At 26.8% G+C, this 15,478-nt stretch overlaps 1 protein-coding gene across 1 annotated transcript in view; it reads right to left on the bottom strand.

Moving 5' to 3' along the window:
* LOC111619310 overlaps positions 1-14,418 on the bottom strand; it is a 117,210-nt gene extending 102,792 nt beyond the window's left edge. The window contains exon 1 of the mRNA XM_023361015.1: positions 14,203-14,418. The gene's annotated coding sequence lies outside the window, so the exon portion shown is untranslated. The remainder of the gene's footprint in view (positions 1-14,202) is intronic.
* Between the last annotated feature and the right edge of the window lie 1,060 nt (positions 14,419-15,478).

Below are 15,478 nucleotides of genomic sequence, written 5' to 3'. Positions count from 1 at the left end.
TTGCATAATTTAGAAAGGGGGAAATGGCTTTCGCAAATTGAAAATTACGCTCTTAATGCATCTCGGCCGTTAGATTTCACGGCCACATTCATGCTATGATTTATAAGTTTTCTTTAAACAAATGAATTATCGATTTTGAGAATTAAAAGTTTATTAGATTGGCTTATTATATATTGAGTTTAATGTTTAGGTAATAATAATTAATACATTACAGTTCAACTAAGGGCGGGCCTAAAACTCAGTTAACTGTATTTCGATTCGTGTCTTGTGAATACGAACGGTAAACTGAGTTTAGAACAACGCATTTTCATCTACGAAATTGATGAAAACGTGATTAAAATACGGTTAAATTAATTGAAATTTAGTATTTAAAGTCGCCAATTGAATTTTGGGCCATACTCTAGATGGAAAAATACATTATCATCAACAGATTTTTAAAAAATATATAGTTTTTATTTTAGTTTCTTCACATTTAATCTTTTAAAAAAAATTGGAAAAAATTGTAGACAGTCATCTTGAATTTATTAAATTTGGATAAGAAATTAATTGGCTAAAATTTTAACATTTATGTATGTAGAGTGTTCCAAAAGTCAGTTAACCGTCTTGATTTCTATTTTACACTAAATCGTGCTGAGTTGAGAACAGTGCGCTTTCCTTTACGAAATTGGAAGAACATACTTCAGAAATCCAGCAACTAGTTGCATAACTTTCCCCGCTAGACTTTAAGTTTGTAAGAGAAAGTTACACAACTCGTTGTGTGTGACGCCATCTGTTACGAGATTTTATCAAAAAACTCTTCATATTATTATTATTATAAAATGGAAAAAGAACATAATTTTAAGGATAGGGACGCATTTTATATAGAAAAAAATTGTAAATATTAATAACGAGTAATATCTTCATTAACTCGAGATATGATCCGTGAACCCCCTTTATCTCCCCACCCTCTCGACCTTTAACCATGAAAATTTGATAGCATGAATACCCCTAATACACAAACATACCTGAAAAGTTTCAGAAACGTTGAAGAAAAGTCACAAGAGTTATTAAGCTTCAAACAGAAGGATCAAAATCCTGGCCTCCACACGAAAGCATCCATTCATATGAATTTTTTTTTTGCATTTCTCAAGATTTCAAGGTTCCCAAAAATGTAAAATTCTTGAGAATCATATTTTGATCGCCAAACCTTCTTTTTGTTATATATAACATTCGGGAAAGTAAAAACTATATGAAAAATATACGCTTTACAACGGTTAACCGACTTATGGGCTACCCGATGTATATTTAAGTTTGAATGTTTAAAACATAATTCAATATTCCTTTAGCTAGAGAAATTTCGCACCACCGAACAATGTGTTATGACAGGGATATCAGATTTTTCCTTATTATAGTTTAATATTAAGCGATCTCACTCGAATTTTAACTTAATTACATCAACCACTATCAAATTATAATCAAAATTTAATTATGCGGATGTGGAAAGACAGATTATCTCGTTATTTTCATATTTTTAAATTAAGTTATAATTTATTTGTTTATTTTTGAAGCTGTGTTCGATTTGCGGAATATCTTTCCTGTCTATGCATTTACAGATCGTCTGAGAATTTACAGCATTTAATAACCTTTTGAGTTCGTTCACTTGCCAACGGAGACTATAATTTGATAGATTATTCAGCAAAGAAACTACAAATTTTTACTAAGATACACGAGGGAAGGAGTTAAAGCGTTAAAAACTTGTTTACATCGTGGTGTGTGAAGAGCTACAAACTGTTTACATATTGGAATATGGGGAGCTAAAAATTCTTCACATGTGATGGTGTAAAGCGCTAAAAGTCTCGATTTTCTATTTTTACCACCAAAAACACGTAATATTTCTGTTAAATTTTACAACTTTATCCCCCTGTTTTAAGGTCAAAATCCTTGTTTTAATTGCTAATTATTAATATAGGCCCACGACAGGCCCACACCGTCTCTATTTATACACAAAACGAATTTGAACGTCACACACTTCACGTTCTTTGATATTTTATTTTACTACTTTCTTGCGATATCAAATGAATTTTAACCATTCATACGAATGAAAACAACGGGAAATAGCGCGTGTCACTATAGCAACTGCGCGCGACGTAATACTTTATTCATTCATTAGATTTCATTGAGAATGAAATCATATTATTATCTTTACATAAGCGAATGAATAAATCTTTGAAAAAATTAAACGGGAATTATTTTACGTAATTTAATAACCAAATTATACAATTTATTANGTATTTCTTTCAAGTTGATTTAGTACAAGGACAACAAGAGTTTATACATTGATGAATACAGTTTACTTAAAATAAGCATTTTTAATTGAATAGTAAAATTAAATAAACAAAATTAAATGAAAAATTACAATGAATTAATATTCGTTTAATCAAATACTAATCAATTATAATCGTTCACTTAATTTTGTTTCATTAAATCTTATTTTAAGTTTATTTTTTATCATTTTATCATCTCATTTTTACTAAAAAAAATGTATATTTTCATTATTTAGCATTTCCTATGAATTGAATCTGCAATTATTTAGAATAAAATATGTTTGTAAACACAAAAAAATTAAATATCACTTATACAGATTTTATTGTATAAGCAATATAATTTAATTTCAAGAATTAAATGAAGAATAAAAAATTCTCCATTAATTGGATTTTTTTAAATTAATTTATTAAATTAATAATGTATAATGTAGTCCTTAAGTCATTTAACCATTGTAAAAGTTAAATTGGGATCTTATTTATATTATTGCTTAAAAGCACTTAAGTCATATACAGAGTTAATCGAGTTTAGAGTCACTCTGTAATTAATTAAATTAATAATAATTAACTATCGTTTACTTAAGCAGTTTTTGTTATGCTTAATTTTTTAATATAAAATTAACTATTTTTATCCGTTCAGATTGAATAAAATTATTTAAATATTAATTAAAGTTCAGACTAAAGCTTTAAGTGACATTTTGCCAATATTTCTATTCTGAGAAGGTTACTTTATTTTAAGAGTATTGTGATTTAAATCATTTTATTCATTTATTTAGAATACTTGTGAAATAGTGATACGTGTTAGAATTGAATTCGTGATCTTCCCCTAATCAGTTGATTTAAGAGGGGGGAAGTGATTTTTGAAATGGTCATTTGTAGTATGTCTGATATGATATATAAGTCAAAATATTTATGTATGTTTGTATGTATGTTAGGTAAAAGATTCTAAACAATTCAAAGTATCAGCATCAAATGTGGCACAAATAATCTTCCATATCATATAAAAAATACTGTGGGGTCCACATCCCTTTTAACTTACGTATGTTTATTAGTTAAATGGTTATATACTGTTTAAATTATTCTCGCCAAATTAGGCAAGATATTCTTCGACATCCTAAAAAAGTACTTTGAAGATCCCATCCCCAACCACTCTTAAAGCTCACCCATTTTTAACTTAATCCCGAGCAATTTTTTGTGTTTTGCAGTTTAATTGTTTATATTCCAATCTTAACTAATTGCTCGAGAACATCGGCCATATACAATAAAAATAATAGAAATAAATTAATAATTTATAAACATTTATTATGTATTATATTTTTAATTAAAAAATCGTACGATTACATAAAACTAAAGTTTTAAATATATTAGTTTAGTTTTAAGGGAGAAATTGAATTTCATATATTGGAAACTCTACTCTGTATACATGATAAGTAAAGTTATTTTGACTGTAAGTTGTGTTTCTATATATATATATATCAGATTCTGATCGTACAACTTTTACTTTGTCAAAGGAATCCAGAAAATATGATTGCAAGAGAGATCAGAATCGATCTAGACATCCTGTCCTATCAGACTTGCATCCAGCAGGGGATTTATGATGAATTTTATTATAAATTCTTATCAAAATAACTATATTTAATATTCATAATTTATACTTTCAATTATATAAGGTCGAACATAGGATTATAATCAATTAACTTTAAGTAGTGTTTTCTTAAAAGCACTTAAATAAGACAAATTCTAATGTATATTTTATTTATTTTACTTGGGGAAAAATAATTGAAGAGAATAAAATAATGTTTTCTATTAACATAATTATAAATCTTGAAAGGGGAAGAAGCAGTAGTTATGTAAAAGCAAGGATTTAAAAAAGAGAAAATTTTACTTGAATAATATAAACTTAAATCTCCAATTATCAAAATTGCATCCAGTTAAGGATATTTTTTTACAAATTTAAAAAAAATTAAATGTTTAATATCAGTAATTTATAATTATAATAATAGAAAGTCGAAGATAGGATTTTTTTAAATGGATTTTAACATGTTAAAGTAGTATTTGCTTAAATTAAAAAATATTTTAAATTTATATATTTTTTTTTTACTTTCATACATAAAACATTAAGTAGAATATAATGATATAATTATTAAATTTAAAAGGTTAAACAGAGAATATTTATTTAGAACGGAATTTAATGTGAAATTTTACTGGAAGAATATAAAATAAATTTTTCAGTTATCATTTTAAATCAAAGTAAATATAATATAAAATAAATAAAATGTAAAGATTACAAAGAAAAATAATAAATAATAAAAATATTCCATCGAAATTAATTATAATAAATATTCAAAGGAGAAGAATTTCTAATAAAATAAAATATTATGCAATATATCAAATGCAATAACAATCATTTCTTGTAGAGAGTCATAAATATAAATAAATTATTTTGTATATTTTATCATAAAGTATTTTAAAAAATAATAATATTTTATATTAAAATTATATTTTCTATTAAAGAAGATAATTTTAAAAAATTCTGTTAAGATATTTGGAGGGATTTGATTTGAAATTACCTTTTGATCTATAATATTCAATTTTGGATAATTCGATATTTAGTGGATAATCTGACAGCAGACAATAAATTCTTGATAAAATTGGATCATTCACTCTTATCTAATGGGATCCCATCTGGGTTATCTATCATCTTTTTTTCAGATAAAATTGATCGTTAGAAAAAGAATTTATAAAAGAAATACCTTCAAGAAATATCTCTTTTACGTCACACTACGGTAAAAAACATATATACTTATTTATTTAATAATCGTTTATACAATAAAATCATAAATTTATTAAATATAAAATATTAAAAACATGACTTATTTATATTATTTTACAGTATACAGGTATAAAAGTACGTAAGTTGCTAGCATGCTTTAAGATACTACAATTTATCTTGTGTGCTGTAACATACAAATGAAAATATTATATAAGTATTTACGTAGACTGTGAAACCTCTTCAAGATGGACACTAGTGGTTCCTCTAAAATTTGTCTTATTTAGAAAGGTGTAGATGCTTTCTAATTTCAACCACGAGTGTAATTTAGAGGTGTGTTCAAGTTGAGATGTTTTACTATATACATACTTAATATTTTATTAATTTGTATTATGTCCAGTACAAATTACATNTGTGTGTCTCTATATATATATATATCAGATTCTGATCGTACAACTTTTACTTTGTCAAAGGAATCCAGAAAATATGATTGCAAGAGAGATCAGAATCGATCTAGACATCCTGTCCTATCAGACTTGCATCCAGCAGGGGATTTATAATGAATTTTATTATAAATTCTTATCAAAATAACTATATTTAATATTCATAATTTATACTTTCAATTATATAAGGTCGAACATAGGATTATAATCAATTAACTTTAAGTAGTGTTTTCTTAAAAGCACTTAAATAAGACAAATTCTAATGTATATTTTATTTATTTTACTTGGGGAAAAATAATTGAAGAGAATAAAATAATGTTTTCTATTAACATAATTATAAATCTTGAAAGGGGAAAAAGCAGTAGTTATGTAAAAGCAAGGATTTAAAAAAGAGAAAATTTTACTTGAATAATATAAACTTAAATCTCCAATTATCAAAATTGCATCCAGTTAAGGATATTTTTTTACAAATTTAAAAAAAATTAAATGTTTAATATCAGTAATTTATAATTATAATAATAGAAAGTCGAAGATAGGATTTTTTAAAATGGATTTTAACATGTTAAAGTAGTATTTGCTTAAATTAAAAAATATTTTAAATTTATATATTTTTTTTTTACTTTCATACATAAAACATTAAGTAGAATATAATGATATAATTATTAAATTTAAAAGGTTAAACAGAGAATATTTATTTAGAACGGAATTTAATGTGAAATTTTACTGGAAAAATATAAAATAAATTTTTCAGTTATCATTTTAAATCAAAGTAAATATAATATAAAATGAATAAAATGTAAAGATTACAAAGAAAAATAATAAATAATAAAAATATTCCATCGAAATTAATTATAATAAATATTCAAAGGAGAAGAATTTCTAATAAAATAAAATATTATGCAATATATCAAATGCAATAACAATCATTTCTTGTAGAGAGTCATAAATATAAATAAATTATTTTGTATATTTTATCATAAAGTATTTTAAAAAATAATAATATTTTATATTAAAATTATATTTTCTATTAAAGAAGATAATTTTAAAAAATTCTGTTAAGATATTTGGAGGGATTTGATTTGAAATTACCTTTTGATCTATAATATTCAATTTTGGATAATTCGATATTTAGTGGATAATCTGACAGCAGACAATAAATTCTTGATAAAATTGGATCATTCACTCTTATCTAATGGGATCCCATCTGGGTTATCTATCATCTTTTTTTCAGATAAAATTGATCGTTAGAAAAAGAATTTATAAAAGAAATACCTTCAAGAAATATCTCTTTTACGTCACACTACGGTAAAAAACATATATACTTATTTATTTAATAATCGTTTATACAATAAAATCATAAATTTATTAAATATAAAATATTAAAAACATGACTTATTTATATTATTTTACAGTATACAGGTATAAAAGTACGTAAGTTGCTAGCATGCTTTAAGATACTACAATTTATCTTGTGTGCTGTAACATACAAATGAAAATATTATATAAGTATTTACGTAGACTGTGAAACCTCTTCAAGATGGACACTAGTGGTTCCTCTAAAATTTGTCTTATTTAGAAAGGTGTAGATGCTTTCTAATTTCAACCACGAGTGTAATTTAGAGGTGTGTTCAAGTTGAGATGTTTTACTATATACATACTTAATATTTTATTAATTTGTATTATGTCCAGTACAAATTACATTGTTTCTATTGTATATATATAATATACAGTAAAAACTGCGTAAACCGGACTCGCACGGTATCTTATATTTTTCCGTTTGACAGGTTTCCGTTTTGAATAGGTTTTACTATAAATTATTTGTATTTGTAATTATATATAATATATATACATACATACACACACAAATAATACTCGTGTAGACAATTATTTCGTATGTAACTTTTTTCTATCTAAATTATATATAAAGATACAAAGTTATTTATATAAAATTCAAAATTCCATCTCTTTTATTTACACGAAACAACAAGATGTTTTTCCATTAGAAAAATTTAAATATTGAAAGGATTTTTACGTGAAAGCTCCTAATTATAATATTTATTTAACATATCAAAAGCAAAGAAAATCACGTTACTGTTTGCAATATTTTTCTTATTCTCTATATAATACTACATATAATAAATTCGAGTTGGCTTAATGCTTGCTTGCAGTTTGTATACCTTTATATCTCATTATCAATGGAGGGTAATTAGGTATATTCTCTCTTGTATAATACAAAAATTCAACACGTTTCTCTCTCAAGACGTGATATTGATAAGTATCGATTTGTTGATAACCCAAGAAAGAATTAAAAAATCGATTCCATGCGTTTACCTTGCCTACCTTCAATACCTACTTTATCAATTATGGAAGAATTTTTTTAATGTATCACATTAAAAATAAAACAAAATTAATTTTATAATATTTATGGTATTTTAATTATGTTCAAAAGGTCTCATTTACAGTTAGGGTACGGCTTACACGTATACTGGATGACCCAGAAGTCAGTTAACGAGCTTTATTTTGGGTGTTCCAAATGCATTCGTGACACGAATCAATGTACTGTATTTATTTTCCTTTAACAGAATTGATAAAAACGAAAAGACGTGAGAGAAAGTATGTTTATGTGTTTATGTTTTGAGTACGATAGAAATTTAATATTAACAATGGTTAAGTGACTTTTGAACCACTCTCTGTGAGTGTAGGTGTTTGTGTAGACGGGTGTAAGTGTGGGCGAGTTTGCTCACACCTTTGTGTTCTAGTGTATGTAGGTGTATGTGTGTGTTTGTGTTTGTATAGATGGGTGTAGATGTGGGTGACACTCACCTATGTGTGTATGGAATGCTAAGATGTACAGCACAAGTTATTAAAAAATTTTTTCAAATTTTAACTCATTTATCGATTAACTAAACGAGTCAAATACCCGAATGCATGTTTGTAATTTATATTCTATTCTTTCATAATGTATATTTTATGGAAAGAATTACATTACATACACTATACGTAAATGCAATGCATTGCACGTAATTTTAAGAAAGAATTATATTTGTGATTAGGTCAATAGTAAGATTTCAATCAAAATACAAATTTTGAAGTATTTTCCGACAAGATTTGCATAATTGTTAAATCGTTTTATACAGTAAAACAATACAGAAACCCAAGTTAATTTTTAAAAATAAGTTTAAATGTATATTGTATTCACGTGTATGTATTTGATTATTCGAACTAGGACAGAGAAATATTCAGCAATTAAACCAGAGTAGTCCAAAATTTAATTAACCAAAACAGCTGACTTTATTATATCTTGGTTAACTAGCTTTCGGGCCATCCTGTGTTTAAAAAAACTGCAATTTTAAATGAAATATCTTCAGAAATTTAGGATTTTTTCCATAATTTATGTGAACTTTTTTGATTATTTAAAGAGACTAACAACAGATAATAAATATTAAGGATATACAATAGCTGTATATTAATTTTTATTACTTGTATCCTGCTTATCAGTTTACAAAACGCAATTTAAAATTAACCATTTTGTTTGGTTTTCAAAATTAGAAATATGTATTTAAAATTTAATTTGTCTTCTTCTTTCAAAGAGATAAAAATTAATTTTAATTTTATTGGGAAAAAAAGAAAAAAAAAACTACATTTTAAAGCAAATTTAATTAAAGTTCGATATTCGTAAACTTAATTTCTAGTTTTAAAAATTAATTAAGTTTGTTATTTTTTAAATTAGGAAAAACTTTTTGATATTATCTTTTAAAAGGATATTATTTTAATAAAGAATTTGAATTAGTGGAGAAACAGTAAAGAATGTGGAAATTTATTGGAATTTAAAAACCGAAGATAAATTGGTAAAGTATGAAAGAATTTTTATTACTTTATAATATACAATAAAACTTCTGAAGTTGGTTGCTCCTGTTAATTGGAACCTGAAAACATCTCTAGGGCATAGGTGTTCAAGTTACAGGAACTACACTAAGTTGTGGAACCATTAGTGCTCACCTTAGTAAGGTTTCGCTGTATTTAATTTTATGATTATGAAAACCTCTCGAGTTGAACACCATTCCTACTGAACACACACACACACACCTACGGGTACCTATCACCTATAGGCTTACATACACACCTGCAAACACTTATACACACACACCTTTAAATTGTACAATTGTAATTGATACTGACGAACATCTCTAATACGTAGTGTAGTCACCTGTCTTTAGGATATCTCTCTAACGAGACACCTTTCTGAAGTCAGTGTCGCGTTATGTGTTTAGGCCCAGACGAATTTGATTTAGGGCCCCATGTATTTTACAATATTGACTCCAGACATTTTTCTTCTGAGGGATTTTTTTGGGAAAATATTTTCTTATGAAAGATTGATTTGGGGCTCCCTGTAGGTGCCCCAGGCAATTGTGCTTTTTATCCACAGGATAACATCCCACGTCTGTATTTACTAGTAAGCATCCACCTTCCAGTGGTTTACTATTATGAAAATAGAAAATAATTTGAGTAATATGTATGCAGTGAAGTACTCACAAGTTGGGCACCCACTTGTGAGTACTTCACTAAATTGGACCTTTTAAGTGAAATAGATGGGCATTTATAGTACAAAAATTATTATGTATAAAGAAAAACTCGTTTTAAGGTGAGAACTCTTGACCTGTAAGTCAATTCTTATCTAGTTTATATAGGCCTATATAAATCTAACACTGTCTGTCTAGGACACTCTCTAAACCGGACAAAGTTTTGTGTAAACATTTGTAGAAATCACACTATCATTTTAAAATAGATATAAAAATTATATTAATCATATTCATGAAGCATAATTTATGTGGTTGATAACTTATTTTTTTTATAAGTAAATAAATAATTTAATATCTAAATTTATTGCTTAGTTTATTCTTATTATAATAAAAGATAATAAACAAAATAAAATAGACGTGTAATTAATTAATGTAACATAAAAGATAATTAATTCGATAACTTAATTCACACTTTATAATCTTTCAAATTTGATGTATGATAACGTAATTAATATATAAATTTTTTCAATTAAATTACTCTATTATAACTAGAATTTAGTTATAAATTTATATTTTTANTTCTATATTATTTTAATTTAATTTTTATATATATTATATAATATATAAGTTTGGCTCGTACAAGTACAGATTTACAAACGATACTAAAGTATTTTTCTACTTTATTTTAATGGGTATTTTAATGTTTAAGATCTAAAAAAACACATGCAAACAACAGAGATTTAGTAATAATTTTTAATTTGTATTCTAAAATAAAAATATATCCTTTAATTAACAAATATTCCTTCATTTAACTTAGCAAAGGTTTATATAATTTTTGTATCATAAAAAGAAAAAAAATCGATAATTTCTCTACGTCAACGTCACATGTCTACTCAATAAGCTGACATTTTTTTTAATATTAAACTAGTCATTTATAAATTATTTTATAATATATTATTATCTAGATTCTTATAAATTAAAATATATATTATTCATAATTCCCGATAAGGGTGGTAAGACGAGAAAGGGTAGTAAAATTATAATCAATTTTAATCCTATGGTCAGTCCATTGCACGCTTCGAGACAATTATTAAATTTTTAAGATCACTGGAAAAAATTTAATTTATATATAAATTAAAGATTAAATATTTAATTAAGTTATTAAAATTTAAGTGTTTCACAATATTCTATGCAATATTATGCAACCCTCTTGTTGCTCGACTGTTATGCGCAATATATATATTAATCTACTTAGCTCATCTTACTGTCACTATTCATATTAAATATTTAATATTGTAGAAATACTTTATCTTACATCCTTCATATTTCGTCTCTACATATATTAAATCTCTCACTTAATCCATCTTTCTTAAATAATATCCATGAAATATGTTTTACGCTATGTTTTTAATATAAAGCATAAAATTAGACCTCTATAAAATTTAAGTTTGAATTTTTAAAATATTTATTTTAATTTTACACAAGCTTAAAATTCTCTACCAATTATATATACGTGCATAATTCTGTTATTGTTTTCAATTTGATTTTGATATAACCTGTCTACGTTTGACATTAGCGTTTTCATAAAAAAATGTGTTCAATATAGACCCCTTCATCTGACCTCCTGGATATCGATCTAACCCCATTTGCAATATCTTTGTTAGTCCTCTCTACCTGATGCTCCATATATTCCTCTCTCAGATAGTCCTTTCTACCTGGACCCCACATATCTCTCTATTCTTCTGTCTAGGGGATGTCTCAAATAGTCCCTTCTACCTGGTATCCCAGATATCCCTCTATCTAGTGTTGTTTTAGATATTTTCCTCTATCTGGTGTTCCAGATATCCCTCTATCTAGCAATGTACTGTACCTAGATAGAAGAGTATAAAAGGATATCCCTGTAAGAAGACAGCCTTTTATACTGGACAACGCTCTTTAGAAGTGTATGTAACTTGAGGGTGTTACTGTATTAATATAATTTTTATTATAATTAAATCAAATTAATTATGTACTTTAAGTTATAAAAAACAGCAAAATTTTCTCATTATTAAATTAATTTCTATTACGGACAAGTAAATTATAGCCTACATTTGAAAAAAAAGCTATAATCATAATTACATTATCTGATACTGTAATTACAATTACACTTAAATATAATTAATATGAATATAATTTTTACAGTAAAATCGAAGACAATAGGTACTGAGTTTCTAGTATTAATATATGTTACATCGACAAAATATTTTTTAATATATTTACGGTGTACAGTACTGTACTTCCTCATAGGAATTAAGAAAATTTGGAATAAAATAAAGGAGGAGTTAGATAGAATTTTTATTTATTTATTTGAATAATATGCAGTGAATGGAAGACATCTTGATCAATATCGCCATAGTTTATAGACATTTTCCATTAGTTGATCCACTAATTGATCGTAATTTATAAAAATAATACGTAAGGAATTTAAACGAAGCAAAGACAATTGTATATTCGATAGTATACAATTGACAAAGAACACCAAACAACTTCAATTTATTCTTATCTATCTTAAGATAAAGAGCATTTTAAAGGCTATCTATATGTTAATGGAAGTATCGGTTTTTAATTTAGAAGTGCCTGCAACTCCTTGCCGCCATCTATTAATAAATTTCAGAATTATAAAGACTCTTCCCAACGTTTTGTTTCAGTTCACACAACGAATCTTTTATTCTTCCACTTCCTACACTCGCTCACTTTCACTTTATGATGAGTTTTAATACCCGATAAGCTCCGGATATTAAAGAATCTTTTACCATTTAAGAATATCTTATGTTAAAACTGGGGAAGAATCAATTTCTTTTTGGTTAAATCCGCTTAGTTTCTTGTCGTTTCCTAGAAAATATCCTTCGCTCCTAGAATGACCCAAAATTGAATTAACTGCGATACATTTTAAGATTATGCAGCTCGGTTAAGTGACTTTTGGGCTATTCCTGTTTATATTTATGAAATTCCTTAAAAGGTCCTTACATTTTCTACAACGTATAATTTTTTTTCCGTGTTAGAGGGGTTGGAAAGAGCTGAATCGAAATGATTCTTCGTTGCCGAGCCATTTACAACCTCCCTCATAATTCTGCTGTGTGTCGTGCAGAAAGGTGGATATCAGAACGTTTTTATGACCTCATAAAATTCCTTTTTCCCTCTCTTTTTTTTTAAGTTTATATTGATAATAACTTATTTATGTAATCTTACCGAATCACTAATATTTTATTATGAAAAATTGAGAAAAACTTAACAATGCCCATACATTTACCTCTTTTGTTCGCCTCCATTTCTAAAGAAATTAATTAGGATTTTCCATATAAAAATTATTAAGAAATTCGCTTAGGAAGCACTAAACAGGAAATTAATATTTTTCTAAATGATAATTTATATCCAAGGATATCGGGAAGCATTATAACAAGTTAATTTTGCCAGTGGTCAATAACTTTACACGTGCTTTTAACTAAAGGGAAATTCTATGTGCTAAACATTATAGCACATATAACTAAGGCATTTAATAAAGTCCAGAGAACAAATTTTACCTTTTTCTTACCGAAATTTCATTACTTTTACCTTCTCCAATTCACTATCAACAAATACAGGTTGAGCAATAAACATTCGAAGCATTCGTTTTGCCAGAAACACAATCGATATTATGAATATTTAATTATTAATTACAGAAATTTATTAAAGAATCCATCCACTAACTTACCGGTATTTTTAATTATCTCTCTTCCTTATTTTTCATTATACAGTATAATAATTAAAAAAACAAACAAAGAAAAATATATTTAAAGCAAAATAAAAATTCTAGTGCTGTTGAATGGGTGTGTTCACAAACGAGGAAAAGATTGCTCTTAATCTTCCAAGATATTTTAATATTTTAAAAACTGGAGATTATATCGATTTTCAGATGCTTTTAAAATTTATTTCCTGTATTCTAAACAAAAGTTTTTCTTGTTTAGCATCTAGAAAAGGGGGTGGCTCTTGTAATTTCTACGAGTGTCAAGCGAAGTATTGCATGTTTACGTCTTACACTACTCAACATACGTACTGTACTGTACCTACGATATAAGCTTATAAGTGTTTGTGTGTGGATTAAACACAAGATTGATCAATGGAGCCAACAAGCTATTTAAACGATCACTTACCTTATAAACCTTCAAGATAACATTCGTGTGACTGGCTTATCCCTTAATAATTTACATTATCATCCTTTACGTTATCTGTAAACGTCAATGAGTACCACTCGCAGCGAAAGATGAAGTAAAGTATGAAGTACACGCGATATCATGTACAATGTCACCAAGCGATTCGACAGACTGAGAATTGCTGACTGAACAGCACACGTTTTGCTTGTTGCTGGGTGTGTGACGTCAACCGTTCCCGTCCAATGGCAAAACGTGACGACATATATCTTCAATTAGCTTTTCGTATGTTTTTCTCTACAAAAATAGTAAATTAATTAAACGAAATTATCCCATTCGTCTTTTAATTAAACATTATCTTATTTATAATATGAAATTGTTTCGATTGTTCTCTATTTTTTGTGTTTTTAATTCATTTTTTAATATTTAACTAACAACGTGACGTTTATTTACGTGCACGAATTTAATAAGCTTAACTCTCTTATTTTAAAAATTGATAAATAACCAATAAAAGGCGAGTAAAATTTAATCCGGCCAATAGAGTCGCAATAAATTTCTTACGTCGACGAGAAAGGTTGAAATCGGATTTAAAGAATTGCAATTTGACCAATGGAGACGGATAAAAATTTAATCCACCAATAAGCTGTATAATACGCTTTTACGTCATGATAAATTTATCGAATCGGATTTAAATGACGATTTTTTTGAATTAGTCATGTGACTAATCATTTCTCACCTGTTTATCGCTCAATCTTGTTTCTAATTTCTAATAGAAATTTAATTATATTTTGAGATTTATAATGCGAATTTTTCCCATGTAGTGTATATAATATTGATGACGTCGAAAAGAAAAGGTTTATCTTCATCCATTACGTCATCGATTTGGGAAACTTTGGCTTCCATTCGTAGATGTCGATTCGAGTTTGGAACATTCCTGCAGCAACAATGTCCACCCCTTTAGGAGGGTGAGCCCTTCCGGTAGAATGAGAAGAGAGGTGTGATTTTCCGGTTTGATGGAAAATAGTCCGGAAATCTTTCCACCCGCGAGGAAGTTGGTAAAGCTTTAAGTGGTAATAAATGTGAATTGGAATTTCCTGATTTCCACATGCTGCTATGATATTAAACTGCCCGATTTAAACTGTGTAATGTCGGTTTTTTACACTGACTCCGACGGTGGTACACGAGTTTTGTGGGTGAAGAACTGAAAAAAATCCCCATATTTTCCGTCGTAGACGTGACATTTTCAGTATCGATCAATTATAGATTGATGGAAATAACT

Source organism: Centruroides sculpturatus, unplaced genomic scaffold (genome assembly GCF_000671375.1).
Source record: "Centruroides sculpturatus isolate CEXI.00-Female unplaced genomic scaffold, Cexi_2.0 scaffold46, whole genome shotgun sequence".
Taxonomy (NCBI): domain Eukaryota; kingdom Metazoa; phylum Arthropoda; class Arachnida; order Scorpiones; family Buthidae; genus Centruroides; species Centruroides sculpturatus.
Note: the sequence above shows the minus strand (reverse complement) of the source record. Positions and strands in the feature narration are given on the sequence as shown.